Below are 25969 nucleotides of genomic sequence, written 5' to 3'. Positions count from 1 at the left end.
CGTGTGGTCCCACAACGCAAGCTCTGTATCTCCAGACCTTTGGGTCCGCCTCTATTGCCTCTTCTACCAATAATGCCATCCTCTGCAGCACCCCTGCCCCCAATACTGTTGTATATAGTTACACTGCCATACCATATGAAAACAAGTTGCCCTTTCGCCTTTGCATTTAGGTCATGAAGCATCCTCTCTTCTCCTCATTCTATGAAACCGCTGGGGGTATAATGGACCCTTCTGTGCCGTTTTGTATGGTATCATCTGGTTTTTAACTTTGATGGGCATCTGCTGAGCCGAACCCAAGGCCTGGTCCCATTCCCAACCCTCCATCGGACCCAAGTCCCTTATCCATCTTCCACAAAGCTTATTAAGCTTTTTGGCCGAGACCCCAGTGATCCACATATAGATTTGCAAAACAAGGGGGTTTCTGGGAGTCCCTATACCAGCACAAACACGGCCCATTGATCTGTTCTTGGGTGGATGGCTCCCGGGCGAATCTCAACCAAGTCTTTAGCTCCCTGTTCCTTTCACAGAGGCGAATTATCCCTGCATATCACTATTTGCCTGCCTCGGGCCAGTTCAGCACCGAAATGCTAGGCAATTCTCCTCTGAACAGGAGTAGCAACAGCATCCTCAGACTCTTGTTCAGAGGAGGATTGCCTAGCGTTTGGTGCTGGACTGCCCCTGGGCAGGACAAAGACTGATATGCAGGGATATTTCTCCTCTGTGAAAGGGACAGAGAGCTAAAGACTTGGTTGAGACTCTCCCGGGGGCCATCCACCCAAGAACAGGTCAATGGGCTGTGTTCGTGCTGGTAGAGGGACTCTCAGAACCCACCTTGTTTTGCACATCTACATCTGTAAATTTGGCCCTGGCTACTTTGCTCAACATAGGTGTCTCTTGTGGGATTTCAACCCCCCAGTTGCCTACATAATGCATGCCTAAACTGTAGATATTGATAGAACATAGCTTGATCACGACCAAACTTAACCCATAGATCCGCAAATGGAGCAATAGCCCCTTCGTGGACCATATCTGCACCCTAATCCACACCTTTTTCTGCCTTCCTGTTCTACGATGCAGCTCTGCAAGCAGCTGGTTTCCTCCATAGGGGTTGGTCCCCTGCCACTGTCCCCAACCCTCAGTCCTTGCTTACCAAGCAAGTTCCGCCAGACTTTAATTATCACCTTTCCTGCTGGAGGGAATCCGCTCGGATAAAACTTGCACAAAAAGTACCGGATGTAGTATTAATATTCCCATTCTTGATCTTTCCAACTGTACAGAGGAATCCCCTTCATCCAGATACAACCAATTATTTGCCACCGCCATTTGCACTGCCCAGAAATACTTCCGGACGTCTAGGAGGCCAAGCCCCCCCCCAATTTATATTTATAAGCATGTCTAACGCCATCCTAGGAAATGATGCACCCCTGTAAAATATATGTAGCCCCCACAATAGTCTCCTCATCCCTCTATTTTATCTAACTTCTGCCACTCTTACCCACTCTTCTGGTGGGATCTCATACGCTGGAGCCTGCAGTATATATATACATTAGTAAGAGCTATCATTTTGAGGAGAGCCACACTACCCCATCAACATCAGAGGTAAGTGTGCCCACCTCTTCAAATCCATCAAAAAATCTAGCTACCAGAGGGTCCCAGTTGAGCTTGAGGAACTCCTCCCTAGATTTAGTCATCTGAATGCCGAGGTATTTGAAATGAGCAATCGAAGCATTGAACCCTTCCCAATTTACATCAGGCAAACACCCCACCCCTCCCGTTTTATCCCAACTGCAAACTCCTCTCCAGCAAGTGCAATGACCCACTCAGCTATTTCCAAAAGCGTGAATCCTGGTCCCTGCAAGTTAAACAGTTATCTGCAGCAGGTGCATTAAGCAACTGGGCGATACTGCTTTGTCAGAACATAAGGTGCTGAGAAATAGGTATTGTTCCATTAAAAGTACTGCATTAAAAAAAAGGACAGTTACTCACTGTAGTGAACACCTTACTCCTACTGCTTACTGGGTGAACGGAGAGGCAGGAATTGCCAGTTTGGAAACTGGTAGGAACCAAATTCCCTTTGGTGTCATCAAGAGCGAATGACGCTGATGGATTGGTGGTACCAATTCAATGGACAATGCCAGTGTGAATGACAAATGGGCTCATTTGAAGAGAATATGAAGTGTGCTGGAATGCGGTCTATGGAACTGCAGTACACCATGTGTAACGCATGAATGACTGATCAGATGATGTAGTGATGCATAGAAATGTGATGTGTACGCATAGATTGCTTGTGTTGTGATGGCACAGCAGTATAGTATGTGTTAATTAACCACGTGCTCCACCTTTTTATAAAGATATGCTACTTATACTGCAGAATGTACTGGACTTAAAACAGGCAATACATGCCTCATAATTCACCTGGTTTCCACCAGTTCTGACTACTAATGACATCACTCCTCATGGTCTCCAGCAGGTTACACAACAGGCGACGAGCTGAGCGTGAAGGCCCACCACCGCCTTCTCCTCCTGCCACAGAGAACACATGTAAACTCTCCTGAAATGTAGTACTGGCAGTCCAAATGTGCATCTCGTGATTGGAAATGTTGGCTGATGGAAATCTGCAGTAAGGCGTAGAACATGTTCTTGTTGAAGTGCTTCATGGATGCAAGGCAAAAGGCCAATGCGCAGATAGCTGCTTTGCTATTCTGATCGTCATAACGATGCTTGAACCATGAAAAACCTTCCAGAGGGAGGTACCTGTAGTATCTTGCCTCCTGCAAGATACGCCTGGATCAGAGATGATATGGAGCAGGAACCAGGCTGACTCAGGTAAGTACAAACAGAAGATGCGTTATTTGCTTAGTTACATAGGCATAGTTCATGAAGGTAGGAGAGAAGGTCACAAGCATCTGTCCTGGTTCCCTGCCATATTCCAAGTCGCAACCTTCACTCTGTGGAACTCCCAAGCCTCCAACACTCCAGGCTCCACGTCACCATTCCATAAGGTCCTGCATTCACTCAAACATCACAGAGATAAATCAAGCTACAACACATCTCCCTCCTTAAAAACAAACAGTAACAGATCACACCCACTATCATCCTAGGACCAACAATCATAAGAACCATAATTCCTTCTATCCCGGCCTGCCACGCCGGGGTCTCAGTGCTGCCACCACCAATCACGTACCTTCCCACAACAGGACAATGAAACCAAACTACACACTAAAACCTTCACAGACTAAACTCCTTCCGCCAGGACTGCCACCCCCGGCCACAGGTCTGCCACACCTGATCACAAACTACGACCCTCTACTGGGGTAAACACTTGCCAAAACATTGTAGCCCCACAGCTGTGACTACTTCAATGGCCCAAAAAAACGTCCCAAACATGCCAACTAAAAATTCCAAAGAAACGATCATGTACCCAACAACCATGCCTCAACCCACAAACAAAACATGCCTCATCCCTACTCCCCAAAGAAAACGTGAAAAAGGATGGAAAATATAGCAAAACACAAAGATAACAAAAATCACAAAACACAACCACAAAAGGAAGGGTGTGGTGTGTGAGCTATGCACAGGGAGAACTATGCAAAACCGTCAAAATAAACACCACAAGAATGTAAACTGTAGTGCAATGCAAAACTCAAAATTTGCAACAGTTCAGACGCACACAAAATATGGAAAATGTTTGTAGTGCAGTCCTAAACTTTCCAAAAATGACCAAATTAGATTCTTTAAACATAGATTAATCATCAGTAACACCTGCCAGTGTGTGGTTCAACTGGTCTTCGACAACCACACCTTTACCCAAAAAGAAACCACACTCACAACACTGGCCTAAAATCTGTGTGCCACTCCAAAACAAATTATCAACCAAAATCAACTGGCGTGCTAAACTACAATACTTCACTCTACACTGCACCGCCTGGCATCACAGAACAACCACTAGGAGTCTGAACTTACCTTACTCCTAAAAGACACCAACCTCAACACTAGAGAACATGTGCGGTCACCTACAACGCACTAACTACTACAATAAGGGCGCCTTGCCCCAAAATTCACACGCACAACCAGCATTAAAACAATCTCCAAACTACAACAGGGGCCCCTTGCCCTGGTGTCTAAGCAACTACCCTACTCAAGGGGTTATACTCACTGGAGCACTCCGTATCCAACCTACACAACTACCCTACTCAAAGGGCAAAATCACAGGAGCACTCCTAAAAGTGCCCAACAAATAAATAAAAAACATGTGGGATTCCTACAAAGGTTTTTCAATACTACTGCAAACACACCTGGCCAGCGTATGGAAGCCTCCCCACCAAACAATGCATGCCACTCCAGACACGTGTACGTGCTAACTCTCACACGTACACAACCACAAACGTGCTGCAGCTCACATGTACACAACCGCTACACACACATGCTACCATTCACGTGCACACAACTGCTACACACACACACACACGTGCTACCCCTCACATACACAAACCACTACACCACATACTACCTCGTGTGCGCACCCTTGCGTCACATACACTCAACACTTGCGCTCACAGACTCCAACTCACTGTCCACAACACATCTTCACTACACACAAATGTGCATTAAAACATGCATTTCCTAACATAAGGATGTGTTGCATCACCAGCCATGGTGGTGATTAGTCACCATGCTGGGGCGCACGTGAAATCACCATGAACATCCTAAGTGATTTCTAATTAACTCTTAATTGAGGCACTCCCCATATTTAAACATCCCTGTGCAATTTCACATTATTTAAAAGAACTCTGTGGACATTTCAACTTTTAAAAACCATTATCATAATTATACTCCTTGACGAAAACTTAATTATTTTACATTATTAAAACAAATGCAATTCCTTTTAAAATTCATTTCTCCCACCTTTTAGCCTACGTCACACACTGCACACCAAAGCTCATGGATACCAAATTGTATTTTCATCCTCATAGATTCGTTTAAAAAATGAATCTCTGTGAACCTTATTCATTCTGCACAACCCTGCACGTTAAGCATCAAAGTTCATAATATTCGTCAAAATGCACTGATAATCCCATGTACTAGCGGATTTGAAATGATTTCTTCATGTATCCATAACATTTCCCATAATATCACAATGCCAGAAATTAAATTCCTAAACATTTGCACATAACTTACTCAGACTGTGCACCTCCACTTCATAAACGAGCGGCCGCATTGCACGCTGTTACCAAATCTCTAATGCCAATGTCTTCGCCAGAACAAACTTCTGGCGAAGACATTGGCAAAATGTATGCCGCTACGACAGTACCAGGCAGCTTCACAGTTCTCTAGGCAGCTCGCTGCTGCTTTTTGTCCACATCACATTGTTCCAGTTCCTTTTTTAAACTCCCGATGTCTCTGCTTTGCCGACATCTCCGGTGACCCCGCTGTGTGTAAAAAAAAAACAAAAAAAACCCTCTCATATGGAACTCCACATCTGGGAACGATGCGGCTTGCATATACAATGGGACACGAACAACGAAAGTTCCACAACACTTCCTGAAACAACATCACGCTGATGCGACATTAGGGCCTTATGTGGGCCTTCACTTGTAACTGCACAGCTCCGGAGCCCACATAATGGCGAAGGGCAGCATTCTGTGCGTTCCAGCCCCACGGCACGGCTGGAACGCAGGGGGACTCGCCTGGGCGCGCGCCACCCACGGCCCCCAGGGACCCTCCAAAAACGCCCCATTAGATTTTTTTTTTATAGTACCTTGACTTGACTCCAGAAAGTTCCCCACAGACTGCAGGTCCCAGAAGCCCTTGCTCATCAGGAGCGCAACAGCGCTCGGATCCTCCGTTATACACCGGGCTGCTCACTAGTGGCAACTTTCTTCTGCCACTCGGCCCCCAACCTTTCACCAGGGCCCAATACTACTCCTGCCCCATGGATAGGCTTCAGGCTTCTTCCATAGCCTGTCTGATGCCTCCGATGCCACAGCCATCTCCTTCATTGGCACCAAACTTCACTTTTCCTCACCAGTTCACCAAAACAGCACTTCACAAAGCTGGTACTTGGCATCAGGCTTTCTCTCCTTCACTTCTCCTTCATTCTCCCACCTTCCTCCGGGTTCAAGGCTACCTCGTCGCCAAAATGTAGTATCTTGCCTCCTGCAAGATGTGCTTAGATCAGAGATGACATGGAACCTGGGTCAGCCTGGTTCCTGTAAGCACAAACAGAAGCTGCATTTTAAAAGTGCTGGTCTCTCTGTGTTCTACACTGCTGGATTACGAATTTGCACACGTTTAAGGCAGCACTGCGAGCCACCTGCTCTTGCTGCTTCAGCTGCTACGATGACGGAAGGCGGACCTCCTGATCACATGACTGCTGCACTTGACCTCGCAAGGAGGTTCTTAACCAGCACACAGCCACCCTTGCGGCGTTAAGCCCTGGAGGCAGTAAGGGCTGGAGCTGCTGTTTTACTGTTCGGCTGTGACCTGTGCAACGGACCTGTGAGTAATCCAGACTGCGGCTATGAGCTGCCACTCCACTTGATTGAACTCTAACCAGTATTTAGGGTAAGGGGGGAGAGTCGGACTCTGGCAGCTCCTTAAGCTGTCGGGCGTTCCTTACCATGATACTGAGTGCATCTTTAGTTGTCTCCTGTTTTCCTGGAACTATTATCCAGCTTATGACTTTTAACACAACATTCTAAGGGAGTACTTTTGATATACTTCTTATCTATCTCCTTGATTTTAGCAAAGGATCTATATTAATCTGTGTTTTATTTTTAACTTGTTCTTGGGGTAGTGTTTCGTGTTTTCCTAGCCACTCCCCTCACTCAGTGCATTTTTTAACTGTTTGCTGCTTCACTGCTTTAAGTACCTGAGCACTCTCTTCTCTATGATATTTATCTCTCATTGTTTGGATGTCACGGAAGGGACTTAGGAGCCAGGCCACTATGGAGGCTTCTTTTGCTCTCCTAGACTCTACCATCTCTACGAACCCTATTCCTACCCCTTTGGGTAAGACACAACACCCATTAGTAGAGAACTCCTTGGACTGTCCTCTACTAAAAAGTGTGGCCCATGCCCAAATCCACTCACAAGATAGGTCTGCTCTACTCAATTTGATGGGTATTATCCCACGTACCCCAATCAATAATAGTTGCATCTTCTTTGGTAAAACAAGATATCTCCATAAATGCACAGGAAGAACGACTAGCAACTACTATAGCTCTGAATTTGGAGGAAGCTGGTTCCCGATCTAGGGCAAGGGAGGGTACTGATCGCCCGAATAATAGTACGGTGAACACTACACACCCAAACCCCGCCCAATTACAACCTAGGTTGCCCCTCCCTTTACCAAAGATGGTGATTGATCTACAACCCCCACCCCCTCTAGAGGGCTCTATGAACCATGTTGGTCCTTCTGTTAAGCTCATACCTCTTACAATCTCTTTCAACACCCCGCCTTTTCTTATGCCAGGAATAGTACTCACGAATCTTCGGGTTTTATCAGGATGTTTGTAGAGGATAGAGACGTCCCCCCGGGAGTCCAGAGACCGCGAGTAGTACTCTGTGCACCCAGGGGGCCACCCCCTGGGAAACCCTCGCGGGGAAGAAAACCCAGAATCAGACAGGTTCCGATTGTGAATAGTAGTCCGCAGGATTCAATGAAGAGTAGAATAGTAAGCTTGCTGTTCGATTGAAGACTGGATGCTGAGGACGAGTAATCCAAGGTAAGTTTCTGAGGAGGAACCCAATAATACCGGGAGAAGTGAACTGACTCTCGAGAGACGAGACTCCAGAGGAAGGAGAGGAGAAAGAAACAAAGTGACTGCAAGAGGAGAGGAGCCGAGGGTAAGCTGATAGCTGAAGGAAGAAAGGAGCAGAAAGAGAAATGGAAAACAGAAGCTGTGAGCACAGGAGTGGCAGAAGCCGAAGCGGAGAATAAGATGCCGAGAGGGGCTAGGAGCAGCTAACACGGCAAGCCGTGTGGATGAGAAGCAGCAAACGGCCAGAGTTTGGCAGAAGCCGAGCGGAGAATAAGGTGCTGCGAGCAGCTAGAACGGCAAAAGCCGAGCTAAGGAAAGGGAAATGGATGCGGGTGAAAGGACTGCTGGAGAGTACAGAACCAAGGGTTAGGGAGCAATGCATACACGTGAAAGAGTAGCAACGCAGAGTGTGTTAGTGATTCAGAGTATAAGTAGGAGTGATCACGCGGAAAGCTGAGTACGAGAACTAGACCTGCACTGTTAGGTATTGGAAATGTGATCCAACAGGCGCCATCTTGAATTCCACTGGGTGCGCCGAGGATGGTGAATCTTCCAGTGTTTCCAAAGACTTCTAGGGGTTTTCCTAACAGTATGCCCCTCCCGCGGGGTGGATGGTCCGGGTTTCCACGGTTGAGCCCTGTGGAATCGGCGCACCAGTGTAGGCGCATGAACTGCAGAAGCTGGTTCCCAAGTCCTGTCAGAAGGTCCATAACCTTTCCAATCTAGGAGATATTGAAGAACTCCCCGATGGTATCTGGAGTCCGCTATGGCTGATACTTCATATTCTTGTCCTTCAGAGGAGTCAATAGGCAATGGTTTGTTTCTATCTTGCCTTTGGAACCTGTCTGAAACATTGGCCTTTAACTGAGAAACATGGAATACATTATGTATCCTAGACCAAGAAGGAGGTAGCTGAATGCGATATGCCACCTTCCCTACTGCTCCGGAAACTGTAAATGGACCAAAGAATTTGGGGGACAGTTTAGTAGGTATCAGTCTCTTTGGGAGGTATCGGGAGGACAACCATACCAAATCCCCTTGATGGTAAGTGGGTTCTTGGGATCTTCGCTTGTCAGCTTGTTTCTTAGTCTTTTCTTGTGTTTCCTTGAGAGCTGTACGGGCTAGGGCATGTCCAGACTGAATGTTGGCCACCAATTCTTCTACTGCAGGAGAGTTGGTAATTCTGGGAGGAGTGGTAGGGATTATTACAGGATGATATCCGTAGGTACAGTAGAAGGGAGACATCTTGGTAGCAGAGTGTTGAGAATTGTTGTATGCTATTTCCGCATAGGGAAGGAATTCGTCCCAGTTGTCTTGGGTAGCCGAAATGAAGCATCTAAGGTATTGTTCTAAAGACTGATTCAGCCTCTCTGTCTGACCATTAGATTGTGGATGATATCCAGAGGTCAGATCTCTTTGTATTCCTAAGGATTGGCATAGATTTTTCCAGAATGTCGATATATATTGTGGTCCCCTATCGGAAATGATGTTTTTGGGGAGTCCATGCAATCGGAATATTGTCCGTAAGAAACAGGAGGCCATCTGAGCTGCTGTTGGGAGTTTTTTCATGGGAATAAAGTGTGCCATCTTGGTCATTGAATCCACTGTCACCATTATCGTGGTATTATTATTTGAAGATGGTAAGTCTACAATAAAATCTGTAGAGATTTTTTCCCACGGTTGGTCGGGTAGAGCGGGTTGGACCAGCTTTCCTACTGGGAGCCTCCTTGGTGTCTTTTCTTGCAGACAGATGACACACGAAGAAACGTAGTCTTTAACGTCTGCAGATAAGGTGGGCCACCAAAAATGACGGCTGATCAGTTCTTGAGTGTTGGCTATTCCTCTGTGACCTGCTACTCTGTGATCGTGGCACATGTGTAATACTTGCTGTCTTAGGTTTTCTGTAGGTACAAACAGATTAGTGCAAAAGTAATATAGACCATGTTCTTCCTGAAGCTGGTATTTCTGGATATCACTATCTGTTATGTTTTTCATTTGACTGCAGACATCTTGGAGAAATGAAGAGACTACAAAAACAAAGGTAGTTTGCGGAAATATCTTCTCCTTTACTGAATTGTCTTCTGTTTGTAGACTGCGAGACAAGGCATCAGCCATTTGGTTACAGGTGCCTGGAATGTGGGTGATCTTAAAATCAAAAGAAGAGAAGAAATAGGCCCATCGGGCTTGGCGGCTGTTTTGGCACTCGAAATTCTGAAGGACTTTAAGGTTCCGGTGGTCGGTTCTGATAGTTACGGGATGTCTTGCTCCTACCAGAAGATGTCTCCATTCTTGGCATGCTTTCTTAATGGCGAGCAATTCCTTTTCCAGAACCGTGTAGTTTTGTTCCGAGGAAGCCAAGGTTTTCGACATATAGGCAATGGGATGCTCTTTGCCGCTAAGAGAAGTCTGTTTCAAGACCGCTCCTATAGCTGAATGAGAAGCATCAGTCTCTAGTAGGAATGGTTTGGTTTGGTCTGGCAATCTAAGGATGGGAGCGGATGAAAAGGCAGACTTAAGATCGTCGAAGGCTTGTTGTGTTTCCGTAGACCACACGTATTTCCTTCCTTTCTGTAGGAGTGTAGTCAATGGTTTGATGACTTTGGAGAAGTTGGGTATAAATTTCCGGTAGAAATTCGCAAAGCCAACAAACCTCTGGATTTCTTTGACTCCTTGTGGAGCCTTCCAATGCAAAATGGCTTGTACCTTGTTGGGGTCCATGGAAGCCCCTTCTTTGGAAAGAATAAATCCCAAATAAGGAATCTTTTCTTGATGAAACGAGCATTTCTCTAATTTGGCGAAAAGGTGATTGTCTTGTAGGCGATGTAGCACCTCTGAAACATGAGATATGTGCTCCTGTAGATAGGTAGAAAAGACAAATATATCGTCAAGATATACTATCAGTGAATGAAGTAATAAATCTGAAAACAAGTGGTCAACGAATCTTTGGAAAACTGATGGAGCATTGGCCAGGCCGAAAGGCATAACGTGATATTCATAATGCCCAAAAGGGGTGCGGAATGCTGTCTTCCATTCGTCTCCGTTTTTGATCCGAATTAAATGATAAGCGCCTCTCAGGTCCAGTTTGGTGAAAATGGAGGCAACCCTTACCGCTTCTAAAATATCTTGAATCAAAGGCAAGGGATATCGATCCTTGTAGGTGACCCTATTTAAACCTCTATAATCGATGCACGGTCTCAGCTCCTTGCAGTCTTTTTTCGGTATGAAAAACAAGGACGCTCCAGCAGGACTTTTTGATTCCGTGATAAGTCCGTTGCGTAGATTTGTCTGAAGGTATTCCTTCAGGGCTTCCTTTTCGGGATTAGAAAGGGTGTACATCCTTCCGAATGGGATCTGTGCGTCTGGCATGAGATCTATACTGCAATCTTCTCTCCGGTGCGGAGGCAGTTCCTTGAATTCCTCGTTAGAGAATACTTTACAGTACTTGTGGTAACATTCCGGTAACAAATTCAGATTTAGCACCACTGCATTAGAGTTTTGAGAGATTACAGGGGAATTGGAGGTGTGTATACCTGTTGCACCGTTGTGTTGACATGTGGAGATACAGTATTCTGATCCCAGAAACATGGTTCCAGCCTTCCAATTGATATAGGGATTGTGTTTAGCCAACCAAGGTATTCCCAGGATTACCGGGTAGTGAGCTGCCTTAATGAGATCAAAGATCACCTCCTCTTCATGGGAAGATATCCTCATTGAGAGGACGGAAGTATTGGCTCGTATGGGTCCAGAGGATAAGGATTCTCCATCTACTCCTTCGACTGGGACAGGTAGTTCTTTAGCCATATGGGGTCTCTTGTTCTTGTAAGCCCAATCGGTATCCATAAAAAGACCCGCTGCCCCGCAATCTACAAGAGCTGGAACGTTTTCGAGGGAAACGTCATTGAATCGGAATGTTACCGGTAGAACCACCATTTGAGTTGAATTAGCCACTCCGTTGAGGGAACTCGGAGTTCCATGCCCGTTCATGGTTCCCTTTATGAACGGGTGAAGGCGTTTCCCGAACGGTGGGGAGGGACTAGGTTACAGTCCTTCAAAACATGCTTGTCCGAACCACAGTACATACAGAGACCCAGAGAGCGTCTTCTGTTTCTCTCTTCTGAGGTAAGAGGACCTCTGGTGATTCCTATTTGCATAGGTTCTTCCTCATGGGTTCGTGGGTTCTTGGCAAATTCGCTTCTTACAGTCGGAGGAGGTCCTTTGGCTTTTCCCTTCTTCCTTTCTAAATTCCTTTCTTGGATTCGGTAATCCATCTGTAGAACGAGTGTAATCATCTCTGCGAGGTTATGTGGGCGAGGTACTCGAGACAGTTCGTCCTTCAAGTCTTCGTTTACGTTTCTCCTAAAAATAGTAATGAGGGCGTCATCTGCCCATGCCGTTTCATGTGCCAATTGCTTGAACTGTGTGATGTACGCCAGAATTTCCATTGTTCCTCGTTTCAGGTCTAAGAGGTTTTCTTGTGCAGAGACCACTAATTCTCTGCGTCCAAACATGGCCTGTAGGCTATGGGAGAACCCGGCTAAAGAGTCTAAGTGTTGATTATTAGTGATCACCAGGGGTGTAGCCCAAGCCAGAGCACTCCCAGAAAGGTTGGATATCATGAAGCTGACCTTGGATCGGTCGTTAGGAAAAAAGGCCGGTTTCAATGTAAATTGTACCGTACAAGAGTCGATAAATTCTTTTAGCTTCTTAGGATTGCCGTCATATTTCCCCATAGGGAGGGGTCCTGGAGGCAGTTCAATTCTTGAGTGTACTATTTGGCGAAGCATGGTGTTTTCACTGCGCAGGGTTTGCATTTCAGTATTGAGATTATGTACAGCTGCTACGAGTTGCTGTATCTGTTGCTCCATGATTTCTATTTTTTTTTTTTTTTTAGGCGTTGCTATCTCTTACAATCTCTTTCAACACCCCGCCTTTTCTTATGCCAGGAATAGTACTCACGAATCTTCGGGTTTTATCAGGATGTTTGTAGAGGATAGAGACGTCCCCCCGGGAGTCCAGAGACCGCGAGTAGTACTCTGTGCACCCAGGGGGCCACCCCCTGGGAAACCCTCGCGGGGAAGAAAACCCAGAATCAGACAGGTTCCGATTGTGAATAGTAGTCCGCAGGATTCAATGAAGAGTAGAATAGTAAGCTTGCTGTTCGATTGAAGACTGGATGCTGAGGACGAGTAATCCAAGGTAAGTTTCTGAGGAGGAACCCAATAATACCGGGAGAAGTGAACTGACTCTCGAGAGACGAGACTCCAGAGGAAGGAGAGGAGAAAGAAACAAACAAAGTGACTGCAAGAGGAGAGGAGCCGAGGGTAAGCTGATAGCTGAAGGAAGAAAGGAGCAGAAAGAGAAATGGAAAACAGAAGCTGTGAGCACAGGAGTGGCAGAAGCCGAAGCGGAGAATAAGATGCCGAGAGGGGCTAGGAGCAGCTAACACGGCAAGCCGTGTGGATGAGAAGCAGCAAACGGCCAGAGTTTGGCAAAAGCCGAGCGGAGAATAAGGTGCTGCGAGCAGCTAGAACGGCAAAAGCCGAGCTAAGGAAAGGGAAATGGATGCGGGTGAAAGGACTGCTGGAGAGTACAGAACCAAGGGTTAGGGAGCAATGCATACACGTGAAAGAGTAGCAACGCAGAGTGTGTTAGTGATTCAGAGTATAAGTAGGAGTGATCACGCGGAAAGCTGAGTACGAGAACTAGACCTGCACTGTTAGGTATTGGAAATGTGATCCAACAGGCGCCATCTTGAATTCCACTGGGTGCGCCGAGGATGGTGAATCTTCCAGTGTTTCCAAAGACTTCTAGGGGTTTTCCTAACAATACCGGAGGTACCCTCCTCTGATAGGGAGGCTAACTACACTTCCTCTATTCATGTCAATCTTTCTGCTATCTCTGTAACTACTGCTCCTACTTCGACGGAGAAACCCATTGTATTCAAAACTCCACTTACAAAATCTTTACTTCACACACCCAAACCAAAACCTAGAATGGGTACACAGGGCAAACCTATTCAAGGGGAAAAATCTCCAATTTCTTTGGACAAAGGACTGCCACTAGTACTCTCATCAAACCCCCACATTTAGTTTCTACAGTGGCCTCCTTGGACCATACGCATCTGGCGAATGTAGCAAAGAAATTGGAGATGGAAGATCTTGCTGATAACGATGATATTAGCATTATAGCATTTTCAGACAAGGCAATAGCTGAGAGCCACTTGGGATCTAATGCTATTAATGCTAATAGTGTAACTCAGCAAACTTGTGATGCCTCCTATTTGGGTTCCCCCTCAGAACTCACACATTTTATTGATGAGTACACAGAGAAGCAAAATTGGCTAAGAGAAAGGGGTCTTCTCCCAGATCTACAAAAGGACCATGTAAGTGAGTCGTGCATGCACCATACCCTTAAAGAGGCAGACGACAGAATAAAATTAACTCAACCTACTTTATCTGCTCTCAATATGGTTTTTAGTTCGGTTGTACGATAACATTTGGTCAGAGGTTAGATCTCAATCTCTCCTCCTCTCTGAAATCTATACTAGGCTAGAAGGCCTAGATAGATTCGAGGTGTTGGTTAAAATTATTAAAGAGGATAACCCCTCATTAACAAAACAGTGCCCAGACCCTATTCCTCCCAGTCAATCCTATATGGAAGGGCTTCTGGTCAATAGAGTCCCCATTGTGGAGAAAGATAGTACTCCGGGGGACGTTCTTAATATGCTCCAAGTCAATACTGTCCCTCTTTGCCTGGACAGAGGTTCTGGTGATCAACTTTCTTCGATCCCCCCCTCAAACCCTGAGGGCGTTTTAGTGTATCCTCCTGATGCTAAATTTTGTGTCACTCCCATTAAAGTGATTCCTAATCCTTTGGTGGAAAAAGTCCAAGAGAGGTTGAATCCCAAGCTCCCTAGTTCCACTTCCCAGGGACTCTATGGCAAACCTATCACATCGGAAGCGGTTGAATCACTCAATGGGGACACTGCTGTCCCCCTTTCTGCCTCTATATCAGCTCCTCCTTGGGAGAAGCCCCTTGACTGTATCGATCTCACTAAGGAAATGGTATCCTTAAAGGGCTCTGCTCATATAGGTAACAAAAAATATATCCAACAAATAAAAAAATCAGAAGAATTCGAAAAAAATGTATTCTTTCTCCAACAAATTCTTTAAAAATCTGTTCAAGGCATGTGCTCCTTTGGGTGTTACAACTCCTTCCCCCCCGAAGGGGGTTAAGACTCTGGGGGAATCAGTGATAACCGATACCGCTATCTCTAATGCGGCTGTTGTCGTCGTACGTTCAACCTCTGTTTCCACTATTCCGGCTACTTCCAGTCAGCTCGAGACTTTGCCAGGGAACTCTAACCCAAAGGATACAATTCCCCGTGAGGAGGTGGGCAATATAATTCAGGGGGAGGAAACTCTTGATATATGTCATCCTAAGATAAGTTTAACTCATCCGCAGCCTCCAAATAACATTGCTCCAGTTACCTTAAATACACAAATCACAGGTAACCCCTTGCCTCTTGATCTGACTGTAGAACCCTCAACTATTACAGTTATTTCTCAAACTGGTATAAACCCCATCCATTCTGAGCCCACTTCTATCCCGCTAACGGTGAATCTTGTCAATCTTGACATGGTGAAACAACTATTTTAGGAGCTTGTGAACTCAAACTCACTTACTGGGGTGGACTGTAATTTGACTTCAGGCTTATCTCAGGTTAGGGCTCCCACTACAACTCTTCCCCTCACAGAGGGCCATCCATCCTGTCAGCCCGATGGTCATTTGACCAGCACAGAGTCTATAATGGGAGAGCGTGTTATGGGATTTAGACCAGTGGATGGTCTCTATGTGCCCAACCTTTTCAACTCCGCTCACTCAAAGCCCTTAAGTGGCTCTGTAGGTCTCGCCACTGAGCCTGAACTTACCCAAATTGGGAACTCTCCCACTCTGTATGAAAGATTCCCTGCGGGTCCCCATGTTACCCAAAATAGGACTATATTAAGGGGCGCTAGGGGCTCTGATCTGGAAGCTGACTCTTTGAGTCAATATACAAAAAGTATTACTGACTCTTTAACTCAATCTACCGAGGTTAAAGATTCTATTGAAACTTTGCAGCTTATTAGTCTATGGGGTCAAGACACCCCTATCTGTCTGAATCGTGGAAATATTTTAAAAATCTTCCACCAACTTCCTTCACTTTCACTTATCTCTAGTTATGACATGGAAAGGATTTACTTTCCTACTCAAGGACGTGTAGACATGAGTAATATTCTGAAATCTAGAGTGGAATTGGAACTAATAATGGGTCAAAGGGAAGGTTTATTGCAGCTTGGTTTTGAAGCAAATTTGCTACAACCCAATCAGCATTCTGGAGAAAATGATGTGGGTGAAGACTATAGGGGAAACCTCACTATGGATTTTTACCCGGAAAGAGCCTCACAACCTCAACTGAGGCAATTTACGCCCAGATTTAATGGCAATGCTAGAAACTGGGCCCAGGTCACTTCAGGTTTATGGAAATGAGTACTCTCTTAAGTGCCCTGGTACTCCTGATAACATTAAGGCCCTGAATGATTTTATTTTTCATTCCTGGAATTCCAGGGGAAATTCTCATTTGTTCACGAACTCAGACTGCACTTATGATTACTGCCTCAGATTGCTTTTTTTTTTTTTTTTCTTTACACAGGAAACCTGGTTACTCTCTCCTCCCGTTGTCGATGGATTTGATATTCACTCCCAAAATGCTAAACCTAGTTTAGGAGGGAGGGCCTCTGGGGGCCTTCTTATCGGATTCAGGGCTTCTTTGGGTTTCAGGAATAGGGTTCTCGAGGATACACCATTTGGTGTATTAGTCATGGAGACTTCCTCTCTTGACCAATTGGTTAATCTCCTCTTGATTAATGTATACTGGCACAAAGGCATGGTCGCCCTCGAGCCTTTTTTGGAAGGCTTAACGGATATGGTACTTTCATGTAGATCCCTACATCCCTGTGGGAAATTGATCTTGGCTGGTGATTTTAACTCCGACTGTTCCATTTCGTCTGAGGCCAACTATGACGACATGGGTTTGGCTTTAGAGGATGACAATCAGCAAGGCAAGAAACATGTTTGGGGTAGACTTTGGAATCTCGCTTTGGACTCGGTAGGCCTAACGTGCCTTAACGGGTCTTTTGATGCTGCTCTTCCACTCTGCCCTACTTGGCACAGAGGCCTTTCATCATCTACCATCGACTATGTCTTTGTAGATCATTCTTTGTCCCTTCTTTCTTCTGAGGTCAAGGTCTCCTTTAACCCATGGAGTGACCACGGTTCTCTGCTGGTCACATTTTTTTCTCCCTTTCCTATGAAGCCTCAATCCGCAGGGGGACCATGTCATTTTAAAACTGTGGGACAAGGGACAGCGGTACGCTGGACTCCTGACAATATTAATCTACTTAATGATAAATTGATTTACTCTTTCAATCACACTTCTCTTTCCTGGAAACATGCAGTATTCAATACTTTATACATTGATAGCTTTCTCAATGCTCTGCACAGCAGCATCTCTGGTTCATTAAGGAAGGGTATTCCTAAGAAATCCCATACCCATAGGTTCGATCAAGAGTTGGCCGGTGAAAAGGCCCATACTCGAAAACAAATTAGAGAGGTCCATCTTCTTGATATTGAATGGAATAACAAAATAAAAAATTAGAGCTCTCCGTCAAAAATATAAAAATTACTGTAAATCCAGAAAATCTAGTCTGCTACAAAGGGATGCGGAGTCTATGCTTAAAATCCTTGTCAAAAGAGATTTTAGGGCCTTTTGGGCTATCTTTTCTGGCCAGGATGAAGTGGCAGTGGCCAACCAGTTGAATGCTATTCCTGAGGCCATATGGGTCGCGCATTATACTGAATTCTTTGATATGGGCGGAGCGGGCCCAGTCACCGGCAAAAAGAGGGAGTATGCTCTTAATGTTTCTTGGAAGCCTGATATTGACTATGAGACAAATATTAGGCCTCATTGTTAAAGCCAAAAAATCTAGGGCCCTTGGCCCTAATGGTTTAACGAACAATACATTTAAAGCAGAACCTGAAATTTGGGCTAAACTCCTTTGTCTCCTATACCAAGATGTAGTTAACTCTGGTAACGTCCGTTTTAGCTGGCAGACCGCCCATATAGTCTCCATCTTTAAGAGAGGTCTATGGACAATGGTCAAGAACTACAGACCAATCTCTCTCATTGATGCGGACTGCTTTTTTTCGCTGATATGCTCCTCTCGCACCTTAATGTTTGGATTAAGTATAATAATATTCTCCCAAAACAACAAATAGGCTTTAGGGTTGGACACACTACCAATCTTAATGGATTTATTCTAACTGCCCTTCAAAGTTCAACCTGGGGATAATATGGTGGCTCTCTCCATGTGGCTTCAATCGACCTATCAAATGCTTTCGATTTAGTAATTAGGTCAAGACTCTGGGAAAAATTAACTAAATGGGGGATTCCGGCAGGTTTACTTTCTTTGATTTTGGCAATGTATGAAAATTCGGGGGTCCATATTAGGATCGATCTTAAAGGTATGCTCTCAAGAAGGATAAGGACTCGTATTGGGGTTAGATTAGACTGCTCTTCAGCTCCCTGTCTCTTTATGCTCTTTATCCTCTACTTGGCAGACGTTGGGGAATTTCTTGAAAGTACAGGCATGGTAAATGCAAAACTGGGGGATCTTAGGCTCTCATGGTTAGCATACGCCGACGATTTTCTTCTTTTTGATCACACCAAAGTCGGCTTACAGAGGCTGATCTGTAAATTTTAAGAATATGCCTCAATTAATGGGTTAAAAATTAATCCAAGTAAAACTTGAACTATGGTTTTCTCCAGAAGGAGAGAGGGCAATAAAAAAAGTATGGAAAATCGGTGGTGAAAATATCAGAGCACACAAAATTGTCTATTTGGGATTCCTCATTTTGGCACAACCTTCGGCCACTGAACAAAGACGTTCCCTCAGACACAAAATACTTCCGCTCATTTCTCAATCTATTAAGCTGGATAGTAAATACGGCATGTTCTCCTTTAAACCTGTAGTGGATTTCTTCAAGGGAAAGGTGATTCCAAAATTAATATATGGAATGGAACTGCATTATCTTGTTCTTTTGACCTTCTGGGACACTCCTGAGGGTATCTATTCGAGAAAAGTTATGAAGCTGCCTAATTGTGTTCCAATAGTAGCCATAAGGTACGAATTGGGTTTAGTCTCTCTGCGAGCTAGAATTTTATGGAGAGTCCTGACCCTTTTCTCCGCTTTGCTCTCTCCGAAACAGGATACCCTTTATTTTGATGTTGGTAAGTTGCTCTTCTCGCGGGGTTCACCGGACCGAAATTTATATCTTTCGAGATTTAGTGACCTCTGCGATAAGACGATCAGATCTCTGCATTGACAGAGATACCCTGTTAACTAATCCCAACAAAGTCAAAGAATGTCTTTTTACTAGCAATTGGAGTAATACGCTGGAAGAATTGCATGCTTACCCGTCTCTCGGTGACCTACAATTTGACCACAAGAAAAGAGGCTGCCTGTCTTTTATCTTAAATCAATTTCCAAACCGCAATTATCTTTCACTTCTTCTCAAACTCAGATGGAATCTCCTTCCTACTAAAGAAGTCCTTTATAGAAGGAAGGAGATTAGTGATTTGGCCCTTTTATGTCGATTCTGTCACACCCCTGGGGTAATTGAATCTACACGTCATCTTTTCTTAGAATGTACTGCTTTGAAAGGTCCTAGAGATATTTACTTGGGTAGATTTAACACCCTGGGTCTATTGGGGGCAGAGAATGTTATTTGGTCCCAGTCGCTTTCAATTTCTAAAATCAAAGATGGGCTCGCTGTGTCTTGATTTGTATTCCCATTCTATTTGATCAATCTCTTTGATGAATTCTATCTCTATATTCTATCAACTTCACCAGGAATGTATACAAACTCTAGAATCCTTAATGTCGAAATTTGAATGTGCACTGAATTTTTTTAACTAATTCTATGTGACTTATTGATAGAAAAAGGAGATGTGGATTTTTATGTGTCTTTTTTTTATCATATCGGTAACGAAATGAAATTAATATGCAATGTAATAGTAATGTATGATCCTTCTTTCTTGTTTTTTGTAAAGGTTTCTTTTGTAAACCATACACAATAAAGAAAAAAAAAAAGTACAAACAGAAGATGCTTTATTTGCTTAGTTACATAGTCATAGTTCATGAAGGTATGAGAGAAGGTCACAAGCATCTGTCCTGGTTCCCTGTCATACTCAAGTCGCAACCGTCACTCTGAAGAACTCCAAAGCCTCCAACGCTCCAGGCTCCACCTCACCATTCAAGGTGGCCCTGCATTCACTAAGACGTCACACAGATAAATAAAGCTACAACCTTAAGTGTGACCGTGTGCACGCAAAGTCCCTACGTGAGGCCCTTGTCATCAGTTTGCGGGTTATAGTAAAGCTTGGATATTTAAATTTAGCTCTATGTCAGCTGGCACATCACTCCTTGCGGCTCACACAAAAGAAACTGGCACGAGGAGTGTTGTGCCAAGGTCACGGGGCACGATAAAGCGTGAAACATGGACCGCTACAATCAACAGTGAAGAAGTGGACACTTAACTCGAGTAAAGTACAGGCTAGACTGAGTGCCCAGTTACCTCTTGCCCTCACTTCGCTGATGGTACCAACATATGCCTCTACCCTTTTCATGCAAAGCATCTTTTAGATTAAAGATCTGAAAGACATTCACACAACATACACAAGCTTGACAATCACACTTGTCTTGGCCAATGCTGGTTACATCGCAGTCTGATTAGAAACCATTGCTATAGACTTCCCGTTAATTCTGAGCCCCCACCAAAATGCCATGAAGTACCCAATGCCCTCCATCTGCAACCACGAAGAATATAGTTTGTAAACAAAATAAAAAAAGGGTTCAATGCACTAGGCTTCATAATTCCCGGCAAGACAGTCTTTGAACACACTGCAAAGTTGAAAGAAAGTAAACCCTCGAAGGCAGCATCATTGTACATTCTCTGGTTGAACTCTTTCCGGCGGGTTATGGTTGCTACAGCAGCACACCATCATCGCCAGTTCTAGTAGCACTGACTTTAGGTGGCAAGCATTTGCCCTGTCCCCCTCCTGTAGATCAGACTCATTTTACGCTTGGAAAGGGATCATTCGATCTGCCCAATTTTCATCATCCTAAGCAACTCGTTTTTTTCTTTATTTACTTTAATCAAGGCTTGCTCAAAATGCCCCCTTTCCTGTTTAAGAGGTCGATTTCATCTGTCCCTCCAACACTGAACTAGAATTTCCTAACAGTCTAAGGATGTGGGGACTGGGGGCAGAGGGGCACGCCGATCCATGTCGGCAGTCTTAGAACACAAACATACTCTTAATTTGGACATTAAAAGTGCGTAGTGAGGACGTTAAAGGCTGTCTTTGCTGGCGCCCTCAGGCCTGCTACCTACCCCATGCAGTGTCCAGCAATGTGTTCTTATCCCATCATTGCCTTTTCAATGCAGTTTCCCCCGACATAAGCACTCTACTGTAAAAGAGTTAATACCTTTTCAGTGGACATTTAGGGTTTCAGCTCCCTTCTGACTGCCAGTAACATCATAATCTGCAACTTTAAAATCACCTCGCGATATCTTTTTGACTGAAATATAATTTAAGCAACTCACAGATGCCTGAGACTATTTCAGCTGTAAGGCAAGGGGAGGCAAACAATGTTGAATTGGGTCCTCGCCTGCAATGACATTTTCAGCCGGCGCTAGGGGCCGTGAGGGTGTTAATGTTTAGGCGGGGGTCGCAGTTTAGAAAGGCAATCGCATGTTAAAGCCCCAAGGAGATTGGTCTGTAAAAAAGATTCCACTCATTTTATCCAGGTACACAGAGCATCATCTTCACCTGTAGAGCAAATGCCTGACGCGACACAGTAGCTCTACATTTACATTAATTTACTTTACAAACTACAACCCCATCGTCCAGCTGAAGGCCACAGAAGGCTCCTCTGGTAAGGAAGAAATCGCCTCATCCCAGCAACACTAGGGACAAAATCAGAGAGAGTGATGGACTGGGTGATCAGGTGACGTGAGTTATCCCTTCTGAACTCTTTAGGGGCGTCAAGCCATGGGTAGAGCAGTGAAGGGTGAAGACCAGCTGTTTACCAGCCTCTTAGCATATGAGCCTTTGCTTTAGCCTTTCTCCCTGTTGCGCCTGCAAGTACCCCAGCTACTGTACTGTCTCTCCACACTATGCTACTCACCTATAATTCATTCACTACTCCTACTCACCTTTCCCTACGCTTTCTCCAATCGCGCTACAACTTCCTCCTTTCCCATCCCCATTATAAAACTCACAAAACTCTCACTACTCCATCTCTCTTCCACCTCCTGCCAACAAAGCTGACCAGCAAACCATACCTCCTCTAACACCTATCCACCTCGCCTCTCGTCCTCCGAGACTCCACTTCTCTACACTTCCTTATCTCATCAACCGAACACTGCACTCTCAAATGCTCAGTCTGTATGCAACAACACTTCCATTATTACCGACGACTTTCACTCTAGCTCTCCTCCCCCAGACCTCCTTGCCATCACTGAAACTTGGATTTCTCCATCTGACACTGCCACTCTGGCGGCCCTACACGACTTCAAACTATCCTTCATTCATTCTCATATACTGTCTGGCAGAGGAGGAGGTGTCCGATACCTGCTCTCTTTCCGCCTCAATGCAACACAAATCTCCAAAGCTACATCCCTGCCTACCTATTTTGAATTCACCACTTCTACTATTGCTCTGCCTCACTAGGTTCACATCATTTTGATGCATCACCCTCCTGGTCCCACTGGACTAGTCTTTGATCTAGGGCAACTCCTGGATTATCTTTCCACTAAACATCCACTCGTTCACTTAGGTGACTTTAACCTTCCCTCTCCAACCCACTATCCATAATCTACATAGACACAGGGGGGTAACTCTTAGGACCGCTTATTCATCTCCACCTCTCAGCCACTGATACTGCTGTTGCATCATCCATACCTGATCACTCAATCGTTTTCACCACCATCTCCTTTCCACCCTCTTATCTCTCCTCATCACTTGCCTCACCTATTAATAAAAGGAAATGTAAACCTTCTGACTATTCCCCCGCTTCTCTTTGACCTACAGTTCACTCTCCTCCTTTACACCCAATGCCTCTTCCAAAACTGCCTTCTCCAGCTTCTAATCCCTACTATAGGAGCCATTCTTCTCTCACTGTCCACTGCTTACTTTTACCCCCCAAGTCTCGGCATCTTCAACCAGGGGCCATCCCATTCATACGCTATCTCCGCACAGACATGCATTGGCTGCTGTGCAGAGGCACACCCACTCACACGAGTGCCCACAACTGTACCTCTCTGCCGTGAACTCTCACAAGTCCACTCTAGATAAAGCAAAAAGGGAATGCTACCAAACCCTCATCGACTCTCAATCCAACCATCCTCGCCGACTACAGGGCACGCTAAACTGACTCCTCCCAAGTCTATGATTATCAACTCCACTCTCACATTTAATGACGTAGCTGAATACATTGCTGCAAACATTTTCAATATGAGAGACTCTGTGGACCTTCCTCACACTCCATGCTACATTTTACACTCTGCCTACTCTACCATCAACCTCTGCCTCCATCGCCCACTTTATTTTATTTATTTGTACATTTGTAAAACACACTAAGCTCAGAGGCATCCAGGCACTGAATACATAACCAATTACACACAAGGGCAGGACATATACAGTGGAACAAGGAATCATATTGCAAGTTATATGGTATCAGACAAATGGGTTTTTTAGAGATTTACTGATCGTCTAGTAGGAAGTTTCGGCTCGCAGCATGGATTGGGAGCACATTCCAGTGTTTAGCGGCGAAGGATGGGAAGCTTGAGCCTCCAGCTTTAACCCATTTAAATTTGGGTTGAGAGAGACAGTGGGCATAGGCTGATCTCTTGGGCTGGAGGAGCTTGCCTTGATTATCTTCTATGAGAAATGGCTTGGTGGTTGGGGGAAGAGACTCATTGGACATGCACTTGTGGGTGATTGATAATGATTTAAATAGAATTGAGATCCAGTGGGCCCTTTCTCCTGGCTGTGGTGATACAATCCCATTTAGGGGTGTTGAGGGCAGCTCGTAGTGCATCATTTTGAATAGTCTGCATTTTTTAATGTTTTGCTCCAACGTGCCTGCGAAGAGCGCATTCCAATAGTCAAGACTTGAGCCAATCGATGCTCTGGCGATAGTTAGGCAGCTACCCGGGGATAAGAAGGGCCTGGCCGCATTTAATAGTCTAGTGGTATATACGGTTGAGGATGCAATGGCATTTACTTGGAGAGAGAGAGAGAGAGAGAGAGAGAGAGAGAGAGAGAGAGAGTGAGAGAGTGAGAGAGTGAGAGAGTGAGAGAGTGAGAGAGTGAGAGAGTGAGAGAGTGAGAGAGTGAGAGAGTGAGAGAGTGAGAGAGTGAGAGAGTGAGAGAGTGAGAGAGTGAGAGAGTGAGAGAGTGAGAGAGTGAGTGAGAGAGTGAGAGAGTGAGAGAGTGAGAGAGTGAGAGAGAGAGAGAGAGAAAAAATGTAGCGTCCAGGTAGACTCCTAGTGTCTTCACGGACGGTGAGACTGGGATTAAAATGCAATCAATGTTAAAGGCTAAATATTGTCAAGATTTTTTTAGCACTGATGAGGGACCCACCAGAAGGATCTCAGTCTTTTCATCGCTGAAGCAAAGACGGTGTGTGGCCATACATGCCTGAATAGTTGTGTATACAGAATTGAGAGAGGATAAGTCTTCGTGGTGGTTGCCAGATAAGGCGAGGGGAGCAGGGGCAAGGGGGGGACTGGGAGTAGAATTTGTGAAACATCAGCATAGTTTGTGCAAGAAAGGACAATGGCGTCTAGAAGGTCGAACAGCGGTTTTTTAAATATATTGTAGTGTTGGGGATACGCAAGATCCTTGTGGTGATTGGAGCAGGTGGGGCACTGGCATTCTCAGTGAATATTTGGATGGATCGTTCACCCAAGAAGGATGTGATCCAATTTGTGGCTTCTGGTGAGAAGCTGCTGAATAGGTTAGGTGGTGGCAGATCAAATGCAGCCAATAGATCAAGTAGCAACAGTAAAGCAGGCTTGCCCTCATCCGCCCTCATCCCTGATCTCGTCCAGTTGGTTCTTAAGGTTCAATAGGGCCGATTATGTTCCGTGGCTAGGGTGAAATCCTGATTGACGTATACCTATGACGTATACCTAGGATGTGATTGGCCTCTAGATAGTACTGAATTTGCAGGGAGGCTGCTCAATCAAGAATTTTCAGCTGGAAGGGTGCTGTAGTAATGGGGCGGTTGTCAGTTGGAAATGAGCGATCAAGTGCGTTTGTTTTTATGAGCGGGAGCAACCATGCTTCCTTGAAGCTAGTGGGGACAGTGCTCGTGGCGAAGGAGGCATTAATAAAGGATGTGATGAGGCGTGCCAGGACCTCAGAACAGTCTTTGACCAGGGACGCAGGGCAGATGTCCCCTTTGCATTTCGAGGGCATTAAGCCTTTTAGGATAGACATGACATTGTGTTCTGAGACATTGGTGAAGCGGAACATAGGCCTTACTGTTCAGTTTGGTGGGGGTAGCTGGTGGCTGGCTAGGGGTAGCACGCAGGGTTTGGCTTTAGGTCGATTTTGTTTTGAAAAGTGTCGATTTTGGCAAGCATAGTCTTTTGTATGTTGGTACACCATTCTTCGTCTTTGATGGAGATGGGCGGTAGGGATGGGGTTTCTAGTTCGCCAAGGATGGTGAACATTACTCTGGTGCTGGATTTAGCATTAGTGATGAGTGTTATACATGGTTGACTACGCCAAGATGGGTTGTTTGTAGTGACTAGCTGATGTGGGGAACACTAGCTTCAAGAGATGGGTGAGTGATTTTCACCATCTGGCTTCTGCCAGTGATTTCTTTGCACAAAGGTCTTCGAGATCTGGTGTGAACCAAGAGTTTCTCTGTGCTGACAGTTTAGATTTCCGGTGGGTCATTGGGGCCACGGTGTCAATTTCAGAGGTTAGGGTTTCAGAAAATTGGTGAGCCAGTGCAATATGGTCGTCAGAATGGGGTAGTTGGGGTAAGAGTGCACACAGCAGGGGTGTCATTCGTTCCTTCGTGAGGTTT

General features: G+C 45.2%; 1 protein-coding gene across 2 annotated transcripts in view; it reads right to left on the bottom strand.

Moving 5' to 3' along the window:
- TMEM184A (transmembrane protein 184A) overlaps positions 1-25969 on the bottom strand; it is a 426102-nt gene that overhangs the window by 179298 nt on the left and 220835 nt on the right. The window contains exon 1 of one of the 2 annotated variants that reach the window (XM_069647637.1): positions 5179-5267. The exons of the other annotated variant lie outside the window; for it this stretch is intronic. The gene's annotated coding sequence lies outside the window, so the exon portion shown is untranslated. Of the gene's footprint in view, positions 1-5178; positions 5268-25969 lie in introns of those variants that run through there. 2 annotated transcript variants of the gene reach the window in all.

Source organism: Ambystoma mexicanum, chromosome 2q (assembly GCF_040938575.1).
Source record: "Ambystoma mexicanum isolate Mex_15411 chromosome 2q, UKY_AmexF1_1, whole genome shotgun sequence".
Lineage (NCBI taxonomy): Eukaryota > Metazoa > Chordata > Amphibia > Caudata > Ambystomatidae > Ambystoma > Ambystoma mexicanum.
This window is presented reverse-complemented; position numbering and strand designations above follow the sequence as displayed.